The sequence below is a fragment of the Hippoglossus stenolepis genome, chromosome 8 (assembly GCF_022539355.2).
Source record: "Hippoglossus stenolepis isolate QCI-W04-F060 chromosome 8, HSTE1.2, whole genome shotgun sequence".
In the NCBI taxonomy this organism is placed as follows: domain Eukaryota; kingdom Metazoa; phylum Chordata; class Actinopteri; order Pleuronectiformes; family Pleuronectidae; genus Hippoglossus; species Hippoglossus stenolepis.
The window spans coordinates 19,633,918-19,647,526 of record NC_061490.1 but is presented as its reverse complement, the minus strand read 5'-3'; the positions used below and the strand labels follow the sequence as shown (position 1 = coordinate 19,647,526).

Below are 13,609 nucleotides of genomic sequence, written 5' to 3'. Positions count from 1 at the left end.
GAGGAGGAGGAGGAGGAGGAGGATGATGATGATGATGATGAAGCTGCAGGCGGCCACAGCGGTGACGTCGGTCCGGGCTTGCACTGATGATGATGTTGAAGGTGATAATGTAAGATGCCGTCCTCCTGGGCGGGTGATGAAGGTGCCGCAGTAATGACGATTATGATCACGACGGTTGGAGTTATGATTACAGTAATGGAGATGATGATAAACGCGGTGACAGTGTCGTGGCTGCCAGTGCTGTCAGTTCTGCTAATTATCCATCCATCCAATTTCTATACACGCTTATCCCGCGCAGGGTCACGGGAGGTTTGAGGCCTATCCCAGCATGCATTAGGTGGGAGATGAGAAGCTTTTGTACACTCACATCAACACATTTTCACAAATCATGTGAACTGCATGTCTCCAAACTGTTGTAGAGAATTGGAGCCCCGGTGCTCCCCGCTAAGCTAATTATCGTAAGGTAAAAATGAAAAATGTTTTCAGCTGATCCACATAATTATTTGAGAAGTCAGCAGGATCTTCAGGTTCAAACTGTGCAAAAGCCTGAAGTGCAGTGTCCGAGAAATCTTTATTTCTTTACCTACACAAAATCGAGGAAAGAAAGTAAAGGTTACAGGTTTCCTTTCACTGCAGGGAGGTTATTCATCCCCTACAGCCAAACTAATTATTATTGTACAAATTGAGTGGATTTCATGTTTTTACTATTGATAAATGTTATTTTCTCTATTTGTTTAAACTTCAAAATAGGCCATGTTCAAATGACTTGTTTTGTTCATACAAAGAGAGAAAGAAGTGCACAGAGAGACAATGAGTAATACAAAACTTCATCATCATACTCGGTCATATGCAGCAAGTTCACCTCGTAGTTTTCAGTTGATTTGTTCAACTCGTCATGGATTTGGGATATTTTAGTTTTCTTTGACGTATTTGTTACTCAACGTTTTTGGAAGTCATCTTATACAAATTTGATTAAAATTGATGAAACTTGTCGTAACTTTCGTCTCATGTCAATGTGCCAGCGTCAGCGATGGTAACGTTACTGTGAAGCCTAGTTTATGCTGTTTCACTGTCCCTGTCCTTGCGTGGCGGCGCGTCTTGCGGAACACGGATTGGTCAGGTCAAGCCTCTATATTAATGAGGGAGCAAAGATAGACCTTATCCCAGATGACTCCTGGAGGGAGACTGCAAAGACTGTTGGTAAAGACAAGGCATTCTGCAGGAAACCATGGAAAAACCACTGCGACTGGTTTGTCGGGGCAAAGAACTGAACACAAACCCGAAGCTGTGTTCCTGCGATTGTGCCGAGTCATCACACCTCAAGCACGTGTTAAAAAGTGAAAGGCTTCGTGTTCACGGTGCCACGACAAATCCATCAAGCTTAACCTTTAGCTTTAGTGTCCTTGTCTTAGAATAACTAAAAATAATATGTGCACGCATTATGAATATTGATTAAAGATTACGATTATAATATCGCACTTGTCAAATTCTGATTTGGACGTCACTTACCATGGCAACTGTCAACGCTTTGAAGCATTTGTGTCAGCCCTAAATCAAAGCATCTGCACATCCTTTAAATCCATTTGCAGAGGTCACAGGTCAACGCCCCGACACCAAGGTTGTTTCTCACGCGTTGACACTGCTGCCGCAAGTGTTACCACAGAGCTAACGCTGATAATGATGAAAATGAAGTGGCACATTCGCTCTCATCAGTCACCTAACGGGGATCGCCCTTTGTCATTTCTGCACGACCTCCTCCTCACACCCACACCGATCCATAATTCATGCGGCGTGTGTGTAGTGGCCGCTGTGCAGTGATACCCAGATAGTATCTGCTGTACACGGACGGCTGTTTGTTTTGCTGAAGAGCTGCATATAGATGAACACAGGCAGGAAGGAAAACCATATAGGCTTATCTAAGGTGCAACGGATGCTGGCTCGGCAGTGAATGAAAGGAGGGGGGGGGGATGAACAGAAGGATGAAGAAGGAGCCAGGTGGAGAAGTACAGCTCTGTGCACTCAGCTGATGCATAGTGTATGTGCTCTGCGAGTGTGTGATTGTAGATGTGTTTAGCAGAGTGGAGAGGACGGGTGGGAAATGTGCGGCAGAGAAATTCGGAGAGGAGCGGGGGGCTGATGAAGTTGCGCAAGCGTTTCTGTGTCCTTGTGACTAAAGGCATGTCTGAGAGTGATTAGTCTCTGACCTGTCACCTCTGGCTATGTGTCTACATAGACCCTCTCATTTGCAACGCACACACACACACACACACCACACACTCTTCTAAATCCAGTGGATAAATCCAGCCAAGGGCCACAGGGCAGGCAGGGAAAACACCTCAGAGACACAGAATCTCTCTCTTGCTCCCACTTTTTCACTCTCTGATATCTCCCTCCTTCAGTCCCCCTCCCCTCGTTGCTCATCTCCCTCTCCCCTAAATCCTCATCTCCATATTCATAGACAGAGGGGCTCTTTAAGAGGGCTGCTATCTGAAATGGGCCGGCAGCACCTCTTGTTTGTGGCTCTCCAAATGGAGAAAAGCCATTTCCTGTTCCTGTCAAGCATGGAGGTGTACTAGTTTGGGCATTTATGTGTCTGTGCATGCACGTCTGTGGAGTGCGCCTATGCTTGGATGGAGAGTTGCGTTGTCAGGCAGTTTCACAGTCTTATAGGCTGAGAGCGGGCCAACTGTTGGAAGCTAAACCTCACTTCCACTTTCACAATCACACTTCTCGTAAAAAAGCCCTTCAACCGCAGCAGTGCCAGTAGAAGTTGGGAAACTGAAGAGAACAGAGAATTTTGAGTCAGGCTTTGTAAATATTTGCAGATTTTTTTTTCGAGATAGCACCCGCATTAATACGAAGCACTAAGTGTTTTTTCTTTGAAATTGCAAAAGTTCAAAACCCTGTATTTCACACGGCTCTGCAAAGCGTGATTGATGGCCTCTTGTTCTGTGATGGATTATTTGTGCAGACTGATGTTTCCCGAGCGGATTTCTGTGGTGTTTGGAGAATGAATGGAAGTGAACAGCATTGCATTGAACAGATTTAACAAAATGTCATAAAATGAGCAAAAATGAAGAAATACTGCTCTGTGACCTTTAAAAAAACAAAAAAAAAACAACAACAACAATAAAAAGAAGCTCTTTGAATGTGTTAGACTTTTGAACTGTAATGTGTTGTGAAAGTGTGGCTCCAGCGAGCAGCACAATATAAATGTATTTCATTAAATGCTGGAATAATTTCATAATGAAAAGCCCATAAATAAAACTTGATTACAAGTATGCATAATTGCACCAGTGGAATAACTCCAGTTCATGTAGCACTGCCACCGCAGCACGTTGTCTCTGCAGCACGATGACGCAACACCATTGCATTTTCTAATTTAGAATGAATGAACATGTGAACACTAGAGAGCAATTGAACTCAGTTTTATGGCCTGAGGGAGGTGGAGAAGTGAGAGAGAGAGAGAATGTGACTGAAACAACGGGTGGAGGGGAGGGATGAGGATGAAACTGTGCAAGTTGATGAGTGGTGAGGAGTCAAGAGTTTTCTTTTCCCTTCTCTCACCTTCCCCCCTGTGATTTCTTTCTTTCTCATCTTTGCTGTATCCGTGATGCAACGGAGGGCAACGGCTGCTTTACTTGGAGATTCGTTGACTCATCAGCAGGGAAAGGAAAATAGCGGGTGATGAAGGAGGTGATGAAGGATGGTTTCTTTATTCCCCGTTCCTGTGTTTCCTCCCCGTCTTTACCTCCTACTTTGTGTGGATTAAGTCCACCTCTGCGCGATCAAAGGCGTGCTGTTGCATTAATGGTACGTCACTCGTTGACTCATGTCTAGCCATCCCAGAAACGCATGTCGGGCTCAGAGTCAAGCTGCTGCTTCACAGAGTCAAATGTTCGAGGCTTTTGTTTCTTAGACCCTAAATCCCGTAGAGCTTTTAGTAGAATTTGGGTGGCTGTGTGGAGGCTGCTGTAGAATGTGGATGGTGCATTCAAGTGCAGAGACAAAGAGATAAATAGCTGGATAGATAAATGGATAAAATAAAAAAATTGTATAAAAGTAATTTGCATGAGAAGAAATATTTTGTAGGAAATGTGGTGTTAAATGAACTACAGTTTAAATCCATATAAATACGTATCGGAGTTTAACAATTTATTCAAAAAGTTGCCGCATACAGTCTGGAACAAAGTGGTGATGGACAGAATGATATTTTCAACCCTAGAACCTCAACACCTGTGACTAAAAGGAAATCAATGCTTAAGATGACGTTTTGATTTTGACATATTTAACCAAAATAACAATATTTAGGTGTTTTTAGCTTCATCTGATAAACACTTGTGATGCCGGATGCCGTCCCCGGGTTTTGCTGATCCTATTCGACCAACCACCCCGCCCCACCAGACCTCCTCCTCCTCCCCATAACCTCTGTGCTGTCACACTTCTGGAAGTAAAAAAAACAGAAGAGTAAATATATTCCATGCAGCAGTTACACTTCCTTTTAGAAACCAAATTTGGTCGTATGTGAATGTCTTATCCAGACAGAAGAGTTTAATTGAACCACACAAATAAAGTAGTGGAATATAAATGAAAGCTGTGAGAATAGCTTTCGTCTGTCGACACTTTATTGTGTAATGATAATGTTTTAGGCGGCTTGACCGGAATGAAAGTGTCAGTCATCATCATAGATGTGGTTCATACTTCAGTAACTCCATCATCCCTGTGTGAGTGGTTGATTGGCAAACATAAAGCCACTGATATTGACCTTTCACAGATATATTGGTATCAGTGTACAATGCAGAAATAGATGCTTGAGGCAAATTTAGATATGATGTCAACACATTATCATCACACACTGCAGAACGTGCTCTGACTACATTGTTACTGTACACTATTCTCAGAAATATCACCGCAAGTGCCTCTTTTGTGGACAAATACATTGCTGGAAGGATAATGAACAATAAGCAAGTAATTTTCCATGGTCTCCGTAACAAATGTAATATAATTATATGAATGGGTACCTATATTTGCCCCCAAATCCAATATTGGTGAGGCTCTAACACGCAGGCCTCTGCACTGTTTGTGAATGATGAATCATTTGGCTCTGTTTTCTGGTGTGTGTGTGTGTGTGTGTGTGTGTGTGTGTGTGTGTGTGTGTGTGTGTGTGTGTGTGTGTGTGTGTGTGTGTGTGTGTGTGTGTGTGTGTGTGTGTGTGTGTGTGTGTGTGTGTGTGTGTGTGTGTGTGTGTGTGTGTGTGTGTGTGCTGTCCTAAGTTGACTGTGGCACCTCCACAGAAGGTAAGTACATCTTGCCAGTCCTATAAAACCAGTCCTGTGTGTCATTAAGACTTATTCTGCAACATCATAAAACACATAAGAGGATGTGTGACAACTCGCCTTGGTGCTTAAAAACAGAAACATAAATTCATGAGTACAAGTGTCGGCACCACACACACAACCACAAGCACACACACGCAGGTACACACAAACACTTAACTGTACATTTATCCTCATTTACTCCTCCTGCCTCCCCCTCCTTCTCTCCCTTTCCCCTCACTAATCCTTTTTTTCTCAGCACTCTCTGTGGGCCGATTTTCTCCCCCGCTCTCCCTCCTTTCCTCTCCTTTCTCCCCACTCTTTCCATTTTTCACTTCTCCCTCGTTTATTCCCCCTGCCTTGTTCCCTTTTCTTCTCCATCCCTCCCTGCCTGCCTCCTGTCCTTTCTCCTTCCACCTGCTCTCATTTCTCTCCTTGGCTCGTTTTCTCCCTCTGCCTCTGTCTCCCAGTGTATCACTGCAGACTCTTGTAGTCAATTATCCCTTCTGTTAATGAGCAGATAAATCTAATTGCTCTCTCCTTCAGTGCCTGACAGCGTCTCTCTTCTCTGCCTTTCTAAGCTCGTAGGACGCGCTTCTCTCCCCCTGTCATTTTTCAACCTCTCCTAAATACAGTGTCACTTTTCCTCTTTTCCTCTTTTCTCATCCTTTCTCTGTAGTTCCTGCATTTCACAAATATTTGAATTGGTCTACTTATTGGTTCACTATCTGATGGGTCTTTTCTGGGTTGATTACTGTGGGTTGTTTCTCCTAGAATGGAAATAGCCAATCAGTATTTTCCCTCCAGTTAATGTATTAAAAGAGTCTGCTATTCGGAGGGGAATAATGCTCTCGTTCTCACTTTAATGACCCTCATGAGGATCGTTTTGTTGGTTTATTTCCTCTCTGTGCGGTAAGCAGCAGTTCCCTCCTGCTGCTGTTACAGTGGTCGGAAAACCCATGGATCAACACTCTGCTGTGTCTGTGAGACGCTGGCATCACAGTCACTGTAATAACAGACATTACACAGAGGTAGCGAACAGCATGGAGGTAGCCCTGAAGCAGTTCGCCGGGCCAGGCGGGGGGTCAGCATGAATTATCGGTTAGCATCACGCTTGAAACAAAGTCGTCCGGGGCAGGCAGGCGTGTTAATGTAGAGGGATGCTCATGCCACGATTCCAACCAGCTCCTTCCGCCAAAACATGGATGGATGGTTAGACTGCGAGACTTATTAATATGCAGTGCAGCTGCACAGGCCAAGGCAATGCAGTATAACGGCGGCGCAGTTGGTATTTAATTTGTCAGTGTTGGTTCAAAGAATAAAATTATTAACAAGCTACATAACAAGCTTACTTTAATTCAGTGAGCATGGAAAAGAAACAACCAGAGACTTAGAGAACTTAGCCCACACAGATGCACAGACCGCTGAACGGTGTCAAGGAAACGTCTTCCCAAGTCCTTCCCCAAGAAATTAGTCACAATCCAAAAATATAGAGTTGAGAAATTTCACACTTGAAGCTGAAACTTGAGGAAAGTAGGAAAATATCAATTTAAAAATTGTACAACTAACTGTTAAAGTTGGACAGGCTCCAGTGCTTTCCTTCAGAAATCTCACAGAAGCCATGTCTATGTATAGTTATATACAGTGTTTGTTGGTGTTACTGCAGATAGAAAGCTGCAAGGATTTTCTGCATTGGAAAAATACTTCTTCATTAGAGTTACCAGGAAGTGAGGCATAACAAAACCCTCCTGTAGACATTCTCACTTTGTGACAAAAACAAATCTCTGATTAATGATTGCACAACGTGTGAAAGTGCAGGAAGAGTAAAGCAAGTGTTTAACTCGCTCACTGGCTCTAAGTTAATCATCAGCCTTTATGAAAAAGGCAGAAATAATCTTATAGTGTAACGTGTCAGAACCACACTGTCAAAGCAATGTATGTTTCATTACCCATCGGGAAGTTGTGCTTTGTGAAGGGACACAGGAATAGTGCTGGCAAGTTACCCAGATTCATTTTATCTTGGCTATATAAGTGAAATACGTCCCGGTATATTCAGAAAGGCAAAGGCTGCTAAAAATAATCCTTCATACCCGTGGAAACCTGTGAGGCGTTCTGAAACACACAAGGGAGAAAAAGCATAGCAACCAGCAGGAACATAGGTAGAAATTATGTTTCACATAATTCATATCATAGATAAACATCAAAGCTTTCCGCTCTCTGCAAACACCGATGAGTAAAAATGGACACGAGCGCGGCGAGACACGGAAAAAACAACATCCCTCACACACAGAAATGTGAACCTGCTGTACATGTACACAGAGAGATGTAGGAAATTAAGAAAATAATGTAAGAACATCACAGGAAAATCTACACACATGCATCAAGGCCGGGGGGGAATGCAAACAAGAAAGCAATGAGCCATCGTGTGGTGCAGTCAAGCTGTGGGATACATCTACTACATGTTCAGATGAAGTGTCTCTGTGCATTTAATTTAAGTGTAAATGAAATGTTGTATCAAAGCGAAGCCGAGATGCTTTTATCTGTACAAGGGCTGTACACTGTCAGTGTCAGTGCTTGCGCATATGAAAAAACATGAGCGGCGTGTACTCGCAGGTCAGGCTTTGTTCATTTTCACCTCATCTACCTCGAGCGCATCGTCCCCCTGCTGTGCCAATCAGTGTCCTCCAAGATAGACCTACATCTCCAGCGGTGCCCCGAGAGCCGAGCTCGGTGATGAACGGAAGCCCCGGTCTATGCACAATTGCACACCTGCATGCATTCAAACCCAACAAATGCAGGGTAGAAATGCACACTTCAGATATGCTTGAGTCTCTCGGTCGGCGAGGCTCTTTCCTCATCATCTCGGCGCCCTGTGGGAAGTGAGGAGAGGGGGGATAAGGATGGTTGGGTAATGATAAAAGAGGTAGTTAAGGCATAATTTGGAGCCGCACCCATTTAATAGTGCTGCTGTCATGAAACGAAGCTCCCGTCAAGAGCCAGCCAATCTTGGCCTCCCCCGCCCACGGCACAGGTCAGCGGCAGAGCCTCTGACTGCCTACATCAAAGATGGTCATTCTCTCAGAGTGGGTGGCCATGCTGGTGGAGCTGCCATCCCGGGCTTTCAGACTCATTTGCCACCTGCTGGCACATTCACTGCCAAATTAGGAAGCCTGTTGTTTCATCAGAAGCCTGCAAGTGCGATGTTTGTTCAGTGTAGAGGAAAACTTGGGGCTGATTAAAGGCAGCAATCAAAGAGTGCTCCTTTTCGGGGCAGGAGTGAAGCATTAAAATCTTATACGATGCTTTCTGGTTTTTATCGTATGATAAAATAATGTTCTCTGGCCTCGGGGTGACGCTGGATAAAACCGCATAGTGTAGTCGTGAGCGAGAGAGAAACTCATGAAAATATAATTCCTGTTTCGTCTCTGGAAGATCTAAACAATGTGTAAATGGAGCAAATGAAGTGAGTAAAAAAAAAGTACAGTCTGTGGTCTGTAATAACACCTATAATCACCGTGGTTACAGTCTATAGCACTGACCTGACACCGCCACATTAGTGACCACTCGGATCCCCATCACTTCCTCACTGCAGACAGGCACATTTCATTTCTGCCCTGCTATTGGAAAGCCGTCAGAGGTGATTGATTCCATTGGAAGATACACCTTGATAATATTGATCACCTGCCGTGCCGTGGGCAACATTTCCTCCACTAACAGTGAGATGAAATCTGCTGCAAACAGCTCAAAGCCAATTTTTGTCCGTGCCAAGTCCTGTTTGTCTTCCGAGGAACAAGAGGCAACAGATTTGACCACAGGAACAGTCGAGGGTCTCACAGGGGATGGGGAGTGGGGGGGCTTTATAGATTCTTTGGATTTTAATTTTGATAACAAAATAGTCTAGTGAAAAATGAAAAATCCTGGTGTTTTCACTTATTGAATTTATTTTTTGGGGGTATAGCTTATTTCCACTCTAGATGGTACATGGAGTCTTCATTTCTTCCGTTGGTGAGGTGCTTTTATAGGTGCGAACGGTGGAGCCTATTCATTATGCATAGGATGAAGGTGCTACTGGACATTCATGCAAATGTGATCTATAAATAGCAGCTGTTGGCAAAAAGATGACGTTCAGTTCAAAGTCGACTATCTCTGCTATAGTCGCTGCAGTGAGTGCTACTTCAGTTAACTGTCTCTGACCACCGCCGCCGTGTGTACGTATATATATTCCCAGGATGAATTCGATTCTGAATCCGGCAGCAGCAACAGCAGCAGCACGGAGAAAACAATACATTATATGGTTTTTTTTTTGTTTCTGCTGTCAGAGATCATGAAATACAATGAAAAGGCTTGATCTGTGAGAACACCAAAAGCACGTCGCAGCTTTGAAATTTAGGAGCGGCGGGAATGAGGCACTTGAGGAGTGGAGAGGAGCTGATTAATGGAAGGGAACAAGTGTGATTGATTATACGACGAAGTTAATCTTTTATTTCCCTCCCACCACCTCCCTTTTCATATTAAAGCCCCCTTCACTGACCTCAATACTCCTGTGCGACTGTTTTAAAGTTGTTTTTTTTCTCACTTGACTTTGCTGACGACGTGCGATTATCTCTCAGTTTAGCACGTATGCTTGTGGATCAGCAAAACGTTCCCAGATGCTCACAGCTGGTCCTCGAAGTGGAGAATCCGTGTGCAAACCAAGGATGAGCTGGAAAAGAGTGCCTGACAAATCTCAGAAGAGCCGTGTTTAAGAAATGAGGGTTTGAAAGTGCCTGGGTAGCGTCTTTAAATTACAAACTCAAACTGAGAAAATGAAAAACCACACACATCCCTCTACCTGGCAGAGTAGCTGTCGAGACATTTGCATCGATCAGAAACCCTATTAAACCTCCGCAGAAGAACATGTTGATTTTAATTTATTGATCCGCAAAAGTGTTACTTATTCCATCTTTGAAACCACAACATAACCTATCGAGCAGTTACACCGAGAGGAGAAGCAGAACGAGAGGATGTCAGATTTTAGGTCCGATAATGAAATTCCAACCTCTCTTGGGAAGCGATTCTTCAGACCGAGCTTAAGATTGCTTTAAATTTGTTGTTGTGATGAAAAAGCACACGGTACACACACACACACACACACACACACACACACTTTTTCATCACACCCCCAAATCTAATTCCACGATATTGTAGTTGTTTAATTCATTATTCTTTTTTTGATGAAGACTTACAGCTTACACCAGAAACAGAACATGAATTCACATGCTGAGCACTGTTGTGCATTAATTCATCACTTACACAGAGGGAACAAATCAATCAACATTATTACTGAATGCAATATGGATCAAAGTGTGTTCGACTGTGGGTCCAGCTTCTGTTTAAGAGACAACCCACCTTGTTACCGATCTTGTAATAACCTGAGGCGAGAATAACAAAAAATTTTGCATTAGTGCTAAAGGTGCTGTGTTCGCAACGTGTGCATATTGCATCAGTGGTAATCATTCTAACATTCAACCAGTTCATTCCAAATGAATACAGAACATGTTCTTGTGTTTGCTAGATAAAAAAGTGCTTCTCACTTGCCTGGGGAATGGAAGCAGGGTTTGTCATAGAGAATGATGAAGTGTTACTCTACAGGCAGAGAAAACACTGATTGGTCGGGCTGGAGGAGGAGGAGGAGGGTATTGGTTGGTTAGTCGGTCTGGAGAATCCCCAGACAGCTCCCGAGCCCTGACTGCACACTGAGCTTGCACTCGTCTGACTCTGCCTCGGTGATCTCATGTGGGCCCAACATCAGTTTCCTCCTCCAGCGCTGATTGATCATGACAACGTGTTTTCTCCTGCACATCCCCTCCGTGTGGTTACATCGTGCTTTATGGCAGCTGCAGTCGGAGTCAGGCGGTGCAGGATCGCGCCGCGGCAGAGCAGCTCTCGGCTTGTAAAAACCCAGAATTCCTGGAAACGGCCTCAGCGAGGTAGGGTTTATATCAGCAAATAAATATGACAGAACACAGGAGGACAGAGAGGGAGGGGGATTGTGGAGGTAACAGTAATAGAATAAGAAAATAATAAAAGGCAAGGGGCTTATAAAACATCACACTTCAAAAGTAATGGACCAAAAAAAAAAAATAACCTGACAAAAGCAGGACTGGGCAGAGGAAACAAAATCACAGCAGAACCCAACCAAGAGGAAATTGCAGGTTATTTACACAATAAAAGTATTTCAACAAATGAAACAACTGCAGTAAAAGCAGGGATAAGAATAAAATACATCACAGCCCTGTTCATTTTGAGCATCACAATTCTATTTCATGTGAACAGCAGAGCTTTCTCTTCATTTGTCATGCATTAACCATGAGTAGATTAAAGTGAGTGAGTTGGATCCTTGCTGGAAAACACATCAATAAGACACATGGCAGCTGATCGACACCTTAGATGTTGTGGTGACTGAACCTGTGGACGTTTCTGCCGAAGGAATCGAAACACACAGTTTCACCGGTAAAACAAAGAAAGAAACACCATCTTATGTTAACTTGGCTTGTTGCTTAAAAAAAGATCAAGAAATTACGATCCTTATGTGATGAGGGCAAAACAAAAAACGAAAAATCCTGACAGCCATGTGTCTGAGCGAACATAAATGGTATAGGTATCCTGCTGAGCATGTTTTTTTCAAACATTACTTATCTGGAAACCCAGTGCCAGTTATCAAAGTCATTGCCTGAAATGAACAATTGGTAAAAAAAAAGAGAAGGGAAGCTTTCTCTTTTCAATAAAATGAACACGCTGCATTTACATTGATGGATTGCAGCCGCAGATTGGAAAGATTGTCTGTCAGAGGGATGCGTGATGGAGTTCCAAATGCTGCGTATTCCTCGGAGGCCTTGAATCGCGCGCCGACACATGGCTACTCACAAACACACCTCAGAAATAAGAACAGTGTAGAAGAGCAGCACAGGTGAGTCAAAAGTGGCGAGAAATATGGCAGAGACGCACAAAAAAAGAAAAGAAAACGTCATAATCCTTGTGTTTATCCTTTGGGGGCGTGCTTGTATTTTGAAGTTTAACTTCTCAATGGCACCAGAGTTGTCTTTGGGCGTTTCGAACCCGCGGCGAGAGAGCGACACAAGAACCTGTGCTGAATTACAGGGGCCGTTAAGACTGTTAGTCTGCCATCGCAACGACGACGATGGATGCCTCGGCGCTGAGTATAAGCTGAGTCGCGCTATGACAGGTAATCACTATTATGCCTGTGTTTCCATTTGGGTTACTGATCACAGCATAAAAGCCCACAGCCCCTGATTTGTGTGCACTATAAAGCCCGGGGAGCGAAATGAGAGGAAAAGTGAAGTGGAATGTGGGGAAGGGGGGAGACGGAGAGATATAAGTGTTAGAGGAGGTGTGATAATGAAAGGATGGAGGCAGGGATATATGGGAGGAGGAGGAGGGGAGGAGGAGGGGGGGGTCTGAAAAGTCTTCTCATATGGAGATGTAGGGATTGGACAGGAGGGCGAGAGACTGGAAGAATGACAAGTGTGTGGGCCAATCAATAAGCTCCTGTCAGACAGATGGCAAATTGGAGAGTGGCGTGACACTGAGACAAATTGACACAATCAGATCTACAAAGATGAACATTCGTTGAAGAGCGCGTGTGTGTGTGTGTGTGTGTGTGTGTGTGTGTGAGAGAGACATGCAGAAGACAAATAGCCAAATCACCACACACACACACATGCATGGGGGAAAAGAGAGTGACGATGGGGGGATGTGATAAATGGAGGGTAGTGAAAAAAGAGACACTGAGCAGGGAGAGGAAATGAGAAGAGGACGAGTGGGAGACTGTGTGTGTGTGTGTGTGTGTGTGTGTGTGTGTGTGTGTGTGTGTGTGTGTGTGTGTGTGTGTGTGTGTGTGTGTGTGTGTGTGTGTGTGTGTGTGTGTGTGTGTGTGTGTGTGGCTGAATAGTGCATCGACCATAACCTTAAATCTGTCAGCGTTGGGACCAATATTCTCCTTCTCCATCCTTATGTCACTCACACATTCTCTTTCCATCTGAGTCTCGCACGCATTCCTCTTTGCAATTGCACATTAATTTTTCAGTGTCAATCTGGCTTGTGCCCTCAGCCCTACTATCTTCTCCGCTCTCAGCTTCTCATTCCTTTGCCACTTTTCTTCCCGTTCCCCACTTTTTTTTTCTTCTCTCGCTCTCTCACACTATGTCTTTGGATTTGTTCTCTTGTTGTTGTTGTTGCTGCAGCAGCATGTCTTTTGGTTAACGTGTGTGTGTGTGTGTGTGTGTGTGTGTGTT

The 13,609-nt window shown here is 44.0% G+C and overlaps 1 protein-coding gene across 1 annotated transcript in view; it reads left to right on the top strand.

Moving 5' to 3' along the window:
- Window positions 1-13,609, top strand: part of cadm4 (cell adhesion molecule 4) — a 146,216-nt gene that overhangs the window by 22,720 nt on the left and 109,887 nt on the right. The window lies entirely within an intron of this gene.